The sequence below is a fragment of the Sciurus carolinensis genome, unplaced genomic scaffold (assembly GCF_902686445.1).
Source record: "Sciurus carolinensis unplaced genomic scaffold, mSciCar1.2, whole genome shotgun sequence".
Lineage (NCBI taxonomy): Eukaryota > Metazoa > Chordata > Mammalia > Rodentia > Sciuridae > Sciurus > Sciurus carolinensis.
Genome location: NW_025920123.1, coordinates 91543 through 102229, shown reverse-complemented (window position 1 = coordinate 102229; position 10687 = coordinate 91543). Strand labels below are relative to the sequence as shown.

Below are 10687 nucleotides of genomic sequence, written 5' to 3'. Positions count from 1 at the left end.
ACAAACCCTCACACTCGGTCAGTAGAATTTCTTTAAGAAAAAATTAAAAATTAAAAGTTTAACAGGCACTAAAACTGGGAAGTGATAACTCTTCTGGTTAACTTTAATATTCAAAACTCTAATACTGAATCCAAAAAAGTATCTTAAATCACAAAAATATAATCCATATTAAAATATAAAAATAAGCCCAAAACACTCCAGAGAAAAGATCTAAAACTTAAACAACCTGGGGCTCCACTGTGGGTGACTGGGCACAGGCAAGGACCTCACCCTGCCAGCATTTACCCCATGGCTGCTTAGCCAAGCCAGAAAGCCCTTGTCCCTGGGAGTTCTAATGCAGTCAGGGCCAGTGGAATACGCAGGTGGCCCTCAGGACACGTTGGTCATGGGCTTGTACTTCTTGAAGTGCATCCCCTGGCCTGTGGCGTAGTTCATCTCAAACATGGTGTCCACCAGCTTTGTGGTGCTGTCCTGGCCACCAGCCTTGGGCAGGTTCTCCGTGTGCTCACTCAGCTTGATCTGGATCATGTCCCCTTGGTCCTGGCATGGGTTCTCATGAAGGGCAACTTCTTAGGCTTCTGCTGGGCAGTGGCTGGGTCTGTGGGACCACCATGGTCACCAGGGGCATCTGAGGGGCTAGGGTGACAGCTGGGGGTGTGGTGGGCATCAGGGGCAACGTGGGTGCTGCAGGTGTGGGCACAGCAGGGCTCAGGCTGCTATTGTACATGGGTGCCCTCTGCTTAAACTGTGCTGGCAGTGTGGGACTCAGGGTGCTGGGCTCCACGGGTGGCCAGGGTGGCTTGCAGGCTGGTTTCCCAGGAAGTTGGTGCTGGGGGAACCTCGGAGCTGGGGACATAGGAGGAGGCTGGAACCATGCTGGGTGTGAAGGGCAGGTAACTCGTGGAGGGCAGTTCAGACTCACTGTTCAGAAACCCAAGTTTCTGTGTGGACACCAGGCCAGCTGTGTAGTACGGGGTGGCGTTCTCCACCACGGTCTCCTCCTTGGCTGGCTTTTCCACCACTTCTGCTCCTCTTCGCCTCTCAGCCAGCACCGACCATATCCAGGTCATAGATGTCGAGCAGCTTCATGCCCCTTTCTTTCTGCAGTGGGGTCCTCAAAGGTGGGATGGGGTCCAGTTTCCTGCAGGGCTGAAGACACTGGGCGTGGTAGGGTTTCTGAAGGGTCCCTGCTATGGGATGCTTTTGAGCGGGGTTGTTGTGTTCATGTTGCGGAGCAGCCCCCGGCCCTTGGCATGAACGGCACCCCTGCGCTCCTCTTCAGCTGCTGTGCGGTCTCCATGGACTTCTGTAGCCGCTCCTCCCGCAGTGTGGCACTCTTGGGCTTCTGCTTTAACTGAAAATGCTTCGCGGGTGGAGTGAGGGGTTCAGCAAGGGTGGTCAGGGGGTTTTTATCCAGGCATTCCAGGGGCAGCATGGCAACACCTCACACTCGCCCACCTTTCCTCTAAGTTCTCCTAAAGTATCTCGAATGTTGGGGTTCTGTTCCTCAAGGTCAAGGTTAAGGGACCTCTTGTCAGGAAAGGACTTCAGAATGTCAGCAACCATGAGGGCCCAGGGGTAAGAGTGCAAGGTGGCAAGCTGGACGATCTCCATCAGGCCATCCTTCATCTCGTCCACTGTGCAGCTCGGGCGGCGCAGCGTCGGGAGCAGCAGCTTGAGCTTCATAGCCAAGGAGAGGCGGTGGAAGCAGAGGCGGATGTTGTCTATGACGGTGGTCATGAGCAGGGTCGCGATGCGGGGCGGTGCCCACAGCTCATACTGGGCGCTCAGCTTGTTGTGAAGCCACAGACCCAGTGTCGCTCTCCCGCATGGACGCCATCCTGGGGCCTTGTTTATTTTTCTGTGGTGCTAGGGATTGCTCCCAGTGCCTCACGTATGCTAGGCAAGCACTCTGCCACTGAGCCACAGCCACTGCCCAATATCGTAAATTTTAAATGAGTTTTTTCTCTACTAATAAAAATGTTAACCCTTTACAATTGTCATTTTAAATATATGACTCTTGCTAGAAAAGAGATGTCCTGAACTTACTAACTGTTAAAACAATAGGTTATATGTTTACAGTGCCATCAATTCACTGGATCAGAACCTCATTGCCTGAGCAAATTTTACCTATGATTTATATTAGACTTGGTATTCTGAACAACACTTATTACCCTATCAGACCTAATAGCTAAACAAACCTTGTTGCATCTGATCAGTACTTTTTGTAGATTGCAGACTTAGCCTCTCCATTTCTAAAACTCTGTGATTTGCACTTCTATAAGTTTACTCTTAAAATACAAATGACATGAACTCTCTCCATCATGTTTCTACCTTTCCAAATTGTTCTCTGCATTTCCCCCAGAAATAACTTTTTAAACTCCATATCTAATTACTAAAATGTTTACTTAAATTTATTCAAAGATTGCCTTTAAGGATCAGAAATAAATTCAAACTTTCTTAACTGTACTGCGATTTTAAAAAATCTTCATATATTGAAAATATTTATTTTTATTGATTGATCGATTTATACATCTGTGAAATGGTCACAACAATCAAGGTAATAAATGCCCATACTTCCAAACTCCTTTGTTATTATTTTCACTGTTTTGGGATTTTTTTTGGTGATAGAAACACTATCTAGTGGTATACTTTCTTTAAAAAATTGTTAAAGTGACTATATATTTTTGCTCACTGTTGGAATACTATAGTTCAGGAGATCTCCAGAACATATTCATCTTTCATAAGTATCTATTACACTGAACAGGTCTCCATCAATATGACACAACATTCACAGAAAGAAGGATAAAATCTCATGATCATCCTAAAAGATGTAGAAATAACATTTGAAAAACTTCAATACTATTGATGGATTAAAACATTCAGTGAATGAGGTATAAAAGTAATTTACCTAAACACAATAAAGGCCACATATGAAAACTCATAGTTAACCTCACGCTCAAAGGTGAAAAAATGAACACATCCCCTAGATGATCAGGAAAAAATAAGAATGCCCACTCTTACATCTTCCACTTTACATAGAACAGGACATTCTAACCAGAAAAGTGGACAAGGAAAATAAAAGGCATCCAAAGTGCAAGAAAAAACAAAATTATCCCTGCTTGCTGATGAAAAGATCTTCTCGTCCTTCAAGAACTTGCATACACACACACACACACACACACACACACATATATTACACACATGCAGTTTGTACTTAATATATATTTCATATGTGACAGTAGGTCACAGTGTGTTTAATGGGAACAATCACAAATTTTGCAGAGGCAGGTTGAGATCACATAATAAAAACATTACACCTCAAGGACAGAGAATTTTAGTTGTCAATACAAGTGACTTAATATAACTGAAGGATTTTTAAATATAACTACATATTAGGAAGTTTTATGAGAAAATAATGACAAAAATAAACTGGAGAAGAGCAAAGTTACAAATGAGAACAATCAGAAGATACCAGCATTAGTGTAGGCCATGTGAAACATACTTGAACTGAAAAAGTGGCAGTTGGAAAGGTGATCATTTGGACTATTGTATTGTATTTTCTTCATTTTTCCCTGCATGATTTGAGTGTTTTCTCAGCTACGTATCCTTGTAACCTTTGAGGGGTATTATAATAAGTTCAGAAAATTTAGGAGTTTTCGCCTATGTAGCAAAATTGGAATTCATCTGTGAAACATTCTTCACAACTTCCTTTTTCCTTGTTCTTTTTTTTTTACGGTTTTATCTGAAGAACATATTTCATATTTATGAATGGAATTCTTCCCATTAACTTTGTCAAGTTTCAAAATTTAAATGGAATTTCAAAATTGAAGGCTATGAAAGATTTTATAACCCAGAATTTGCTATTCCAGTGTTCTAATTGTACTTAACACTACTGTTTACTTAAAGCTTATGAAGATCCAGCTGAGAACTTTAAATGCAGTATGTATTTCAATTCTCCACACAATGTAGAGTTATAAGTCCTATCTTCAGAAATGAGAAAGTGAAGGCAGGTTATCAGTGATGTAACTTGACAAAATCATGTAAATAACAAGCACTAAAGAAGGAATTTGAGCTTAAGTCAAACAATAAACACTGTGGGCTTAATTACCAAAAACTACCAACTGATAACTACCCACATTCCTGAACCAGGATATATGTATACATTATCTGATTAAGTTAATTATGAGTGCAGAAGTGGAAATTATAAGACCAGGTTTTTAGATTTGCCATGACAGAAGTAACAGTTTATGACTGATTTTGTACATTTGTTGAAGTGAATCTAACAAGTTTTATGTAGGGAAGGTGAATGTATTTGGATAATGGAAATATGGTTCTGATTATTTAATATTTTTCCTACTTAGAATGGCAAGCATAAATTATTTTAAACACTCATGCAAATGTGTAGTATTTTGTTTTCTGTTTTATGATTATTTTTTTGTTTTTGTTTTTTGGTGCTGGGAATCAAACCCACAGCCTTGTGATTGCAAGGCAAGCACTTTACCGACTGAGCTATCTCCCCAGCCCTATGATTATTTTTAATACAATGCCTGAGTGGTAAATAAAGAACTTATTCTTCATAAGACCACTGAAATTTTTTCTCAATTAATAAAAATATTACAAGTAAATTCATTTGAGGCGATCATGCAGATAAACATTTAAATATTCATGTTTTCATTCGTGGAACTGTTTTTTTATTTTGATATTTAAAAAAGTAAAAACATTTTACCTATAAATAACCTGCAATTATGGTAGGTAATGTGATGAAACATAGTTTCTCTGTATTTAAATTTTAAACTTACAAGAAAAAAATTAAAATAAAAAAATAAGACTAAGATTTTATGACCTAGAAACATAATATTTTGTTACAGGCAGAAAAGCACATTTTCAAGAATAAGAAATTTGTATTGTGATTCTCTTAGAGAAAAATTACTGCACAATGAGGACATTAAATAAGAGGCTATATGAAGGGCCTCTCGCCATGGATAACCCGGAAAATGTCTTTCAGTGAGTGTCGGCCTGGTGGGGTGGGCAAGGCGCTGTGGTGATTCTGGACTCTGGGTCCGAGGAACTGGGGCAGTTAGGGCTCCGTTCCGCAGCCTGTGTGCCCTCCACACGGACCTGCCTGAGTTTCTGGGCTTTCGGGCGACAAGGCTGCCTACCTCACTGGGTCACCGAGGAGCTAGTGGGTGGCCCTCGCCGAGACCCCAGCGTCCTGGGATCTGCGGCCACACCGACCGTTTGGGGGCATTGAGGCAAACTGAGAGTCCCTCAGAGGTCTCGCTCTCTCTTCTCTTGAGGAGCCAGGTCGCGCAGCGCTGTCCAGCCCATCCTGACAATGCCCCGCATGATTTAAGTCACTTATTAAAAAATTCTACTCCAGAGGAATGTTTGATGCCCAAGTGCAAAGCTACAAAGGAGATGACCCACTTGGTGAATGGGAAAGCTACATGCAGTGGGTAGGAGAGAATTTTCCTGCTAATAAAGACTACTGGATGGATAATGCTATTAGAACATTCAATGAAGGAATTTTTAGATAAGAAGAGATACCACAATAACCCAGGATTCATCATTTATTGTTTAAAATTCGCTGAATACAACAGAGACCTTCATCAGTCACTGGGGGGAACCCAGGCATCTCCTCTGTACAGATCCTGGGCAGAGCATCTGGAAGCCCAGGGAGAGCTGCAGCAGGCCAGTGTTGTATTTTTGGAGAGGAATTCAAGACCAGGCTGAACCTTGAAAGCTCTTGCTACAGCAGTGCAGGTTGTTTCAGACACGCCTCACTGAAACCTATTTGCCAACTCAAGCTAGAACCTCAGGACCTCTGCGTAATGCTTCAATTTTAAACCAAATGGTAACCTCAAAATCAAGTCAAGGAAAGAACTCAGCCTCTGTCTCTAAGAATCAAGCTTCAGAACCATCTGGAACAATAACTTTAGCTTGTGACAAAGAGTCAAATATAGAACAAAGGGTAATCACGATTTCTAAATCAGAGTACTCTGCACACTCATCTTTGGCAGCCAAAGCTGATGTTCAGCAGGTCATTACGTGTTGCAAGGAAAAGCTTATTCATGTAGAATCAGAATTTTCCTTTGAAGAACTGAGAGCCCAGAAATACAATCAACAGAGGAAGCATGAACAATGGGTAATTGAAGACAGACATTATATGAAAAGAAAAGAAGCAAATGCTTTTAAAAAACAGCTGATAAAGCAGAAAATGATGAGCTTCATAAGAAGTTGCATCAAGTGGTGGAGCTGTCTCAGGAGGACCTGCCCAGTATCCAGGAAAGACCTGAAGTACAGACATGCTCTTGCCTGGGCATCCTGTGCCCAGCAGTGGGGTTTGTTGGCTCTCTATGCTGTGTTTTATAGTTAATTCTGTTGCTCATAACATTCCAAAAATTTCAAAATACATGACCCAGAAAGAAGTTCAAAATAAAGAATGAGCGAAAGAAAAAAAAAAAGAGAGAGAGAGAGAGAGTCTATGTGAAGGACGACAATTCACTTGATTCAGTCATGTGACTGCAAAGCTTTGTAAAAATTACTTTGAAACACATTGACTGCCAATGTTCACTTTAAACCTTTATTATAAGTAAAAAGAATTTGTGTATTTTTGCTTAATTCTATGAATTTTTTTTCCTGATGCATGACTATGAACTCATATCTTTTCTAGAAAATTTAGAATATTGACAGATTGAAATTTCAATTCCTTTAATGGGAGTAAAGAAAATAGAACTTTCTCACATGGGCCCCTCCTTTGGGTCAAGATTACATTTTCCTTCTCTTATATATTCAGTCAATATAGCCTTATTAAGTCTTCCTTCAAAATCCCTCTTAATTTAATTACTTTTCCATTATTTTTTCACTTTTTTTGTCAGGAGTTCCCAAACTTTTGATCAGTGGTTCCCACCAAGGTGATTTTGATCACAAAGAAATTTTTGGCAAGACCTAGAGAAAGTTTTGATGATCGCAAATGGGTAGAGGGTACTATTATAATCCAGTTGCTGGAGGCCAAATATGATGCTAAATATCTATAATGCATAGGGAAGATCCTTGCAACAAAGAATTATCTCATCAAAATGGCAATAGTACTAAAGTAGAAAAGCTCAAACTTAGAGTATCGCAATAAATTCATAAACTTACTCCTGCTTCAGTCCCCACTCTCTTAGAAATAATTCAGTCAGCTGGGCATGGTGGCACTTGTCTGTAATCCTAGCAACTCTAAAGGCCAAGGCAGGAGGATTTTGAGTTCAAAGCCAACATCAGCAAAATTGAGGCACTAAGCAACTCATTGAGACCCTGTCTCCAAATAAAATACAAAACGGGACTGGGAATGTGGCTCGATGGTCAAGTAAAACTGAGTTCAATCCTTAGTATCCCCTCCAAAAGATAAGTAAGTCTTGTCATACTAGTTACTGTTTGATATTGAGCTATTTATAAAATATCCTAGAAGAGATATTTATTAGACTAGTAAGAATCTAATGCAGGTGTCAAGAGGAAAATTATTTCTGGAGATATAAATTTAGAGGTGAATGAAGTAAAAGGGTGATAGGTCAAAATAGAGAAATAATGAAAACTTTTCTTGAGAAAACCTATTGAAGGAAAGGAGGCCATAAATATTTATATATAAGAGGATAATGAAGACAGAAAAGTCAAAAAATTTTAAATAGCTAACAACTGAGAAAGAACCATGAGAGTAGAAGAACAGCTCTTGATAAGGCATGTGGTCCATCACCAACTCCTTCCATGAAGTGACACTCTTCAATATCCCCTTTCTACCTTTTCCAAACATGTATTTATTTTTATTTAAAATTTATTAAATGATACATGATGATTGTACATGTTAGGGGGCCCACAGTATGACATTTTGATATGTGTGTACAAATCAGGGAATTAGAAAATCTGTCACCTGATGTGTGGATTATATCTTTGTGTTGAGGACATTCAAATTTCTGTTGTCTCTTTTGAAATACATAAATTATTGTTGACTATAGTCACCTTAATATGCTATGAAAATATTACTTAATCTCTCCCATCTTTGATTTTTTATCTGTTTCCCAATCTCTCTCTATCCGTCCCCCACCATCCTACCATTTCAAGCCGTGGGAGGCCACCATTCTCTATCATTCTAAGATGAATATTATTTTAGCTTTCACTTTATTTGAGAATATGTAGTATTTTAACCCCTCTGTTTATTCCCTTTTTTAGAAAACCCTTCAAAGTAATAAAACCAAAAGAGGAGCAACCAAGTTCTTTAAACAATGTGAAAATCTAAGGCTTATACAATAGAGTTTAGGGGATGCATGAGTACACATACAATTTCATCTAATTGTTAACTTTGACACTTTCAGTCCCCCTCTTGATGCCTCAAGGATGTTCAAGAAGTGAAATTGAATTATTCCATCAATCATTCCTAGGAAGTATTTTAAATGAGCCCAAGCAAAGGGGCAGTCTTTTTCTTAAAATAACAAAGAAAATTGCTTTGACAAGAGTTGGGCTTATAAACATTTTGACCAACACACTGACTTTTGGCAATTTTAAAATTACCAGATATTCATATTACACCTGCTTATTAGTATGCAGGCTTTAATGAATCTTATAGTGCTGTGTTGGGTGAAAAATCTATCTCAATATTTAACCCAGGGACTGGGGAGATAGCTCAGTCAGTAGAGTGCTTGCCTTGCAAGCTACAAGGCCCTGGGTTTGATCCTCAGCACCCAAAAAGAAAAAAAAAATTAACCCAAATTTTCCCAAGCAGAAATAAAAAGTTTTATTTGTATTACATTTTGCCTGCATTAAATACTGTTTAAATATTTTTACTTCATTTATTTGTTAAATGTATCTAGTGACTTACCTAGCCAAATAAATAAACAATTCAGAAAATAAACCAATTTCCAAGTGTAGATTTATCTACATAATTAGAAGGTATTGAATTACCTATTTAATTGCTCAAAGAGAGGTGAAGATTTTCTGTTTTTTTATATGATCACATTCTCTTTTATATTCCTGAAAATGTGTAGTGCAAATATAGATAGTAAGAAGGGAAAAAGAAACATATATGCTAGCAAATTCCAAGAAAGCATAATTTGAGTTGATAAAAACTTACTATCATATTTTGTTTTTCTTGTCTGTAACCCTCAACACATTTATTTGACAAATGATGATTTATACTATACATAAGAAATGAAAATGAATTAAATTATATATCACACATATTCATTTATTTTTGTGTTATAAACTTACTGACCATCTGTTTACAAGATGCAGAGTTTGTCATCAAAACAGCACTTATGGAGCTGGAAATCTAGGGGGATGGAAATCAAAGAGCCTAGCACACAACTAATTATTTTACCAAAATTCTAATAAATATTTGAGAAAATTACAAGTTGCTGTGAGAGCATATATGATAGATCATAATCTTACTCTACAGACTCAGATAGAGCTTTGTCAACTAGATCACAAATAGATTAAATTATAATGTGCTTGAAACAGTTGGTGAATAAAAGTGCAAATATTCTTTCAGGAAGATGAAAAGGAATGATACAATGTCCTCAGAAAGAAAGCATAAATTATTAGAGTCACTGGGAAACATTACTGGAAAATCATGAGGTATATATTAGGCTGGGGCATTATTAGAGATAAAGTTAAAACAATAAGCAAGGACCAAACTACATATATTTCCTTAATCTACTTAATATAACAATGGAAGTATTTTAGCAAAAGAAAGTCATTGAAATTTTGAAACAGTGTACTGAGCTGGTGGGGGGACATCCATATTTCCATTGCATGCATGCTACTTTTCTGTAGTGTGGAAAGCAAATTCCAATGACAAAAGATTGTATTTAGAGAAATGACTAAGAAAGAAAACAGCTCTTCAGGGAGAAATTAGGTGGAATGTTCTACCTTATGTCAGAAATGATGTGAATGAGGAAACAATTATTTCCAATTTATTAGGAGTTGAGAAAGACAGAACTTGAAAACAGTCTATAGGCTATGATTTTAAAAAAATGGTGTTAAATCAAAATTCTGGAAACCAAGAGATCTCTAAAGGGGAAAAATATAGATAAAAAGGATTCATTGAGCCATAAAAAATGCTAGACCAAAGGACTGGTCCTGAGACACACTCCCTGAGCCACCAGAAGTATGGTAAGTAGCACTTGGGAAAGTGCCTACCAGCTCTCGTAAAATAAAAATTTAGGGAGAAGAACATACATTGCTCACCTTGAACCTATCTTGGCTCCAGATGAGAACAGAAGGAAAATGCAAAGTTAAATTTTGAGAAAAGGACAAGTTTGGGAATGTAAGAATAGCTGCTCCTTCTTGACTGGTAAGAATGTAAGAAGAAGGTGAAGCACCTCGGTGGTCATCCTCCACCTAGAGGATTTTGAATGGAGGGCTGAAACATACACATGAGTGACAAACAGTTCTTTTTTGCTCTGTTGTTGCTGTTCTTTTGAAACTGTTGATTGAATTGCTTTTTTAACATCTCCTCTCTTCCATTCTCTGGCTTATAACAAAACTAAGACATTTCAGAATTTTTTTAGTATTAGTGGATATTGTTAATTTTGTGTCCTACAAACTAGATGTTTAAAAGTATGAATCAATAAAATAGGGCCAACCTTTCCCTTTAAAAGTTTATATTAGAGTAGAAGGAGTTTCTGTGTAAATTATGCATGGGTTGTAA

The 10687-nt window shown here is 38.3% G+C and overlaps 1 pseudogene; it reads right to left on the bottom strand.

Moving 5' to 3' along the window:
• Positions 1 to 369: 369 nt before the first annotated feature.
• On the bottom strand, positions 370 to 1840 carry LOC124973831 (negative elongation factor A-like; annotated as a pseudogene).
• Positions 1841 to 10687: the final 8847 nt, after the last annotated feature.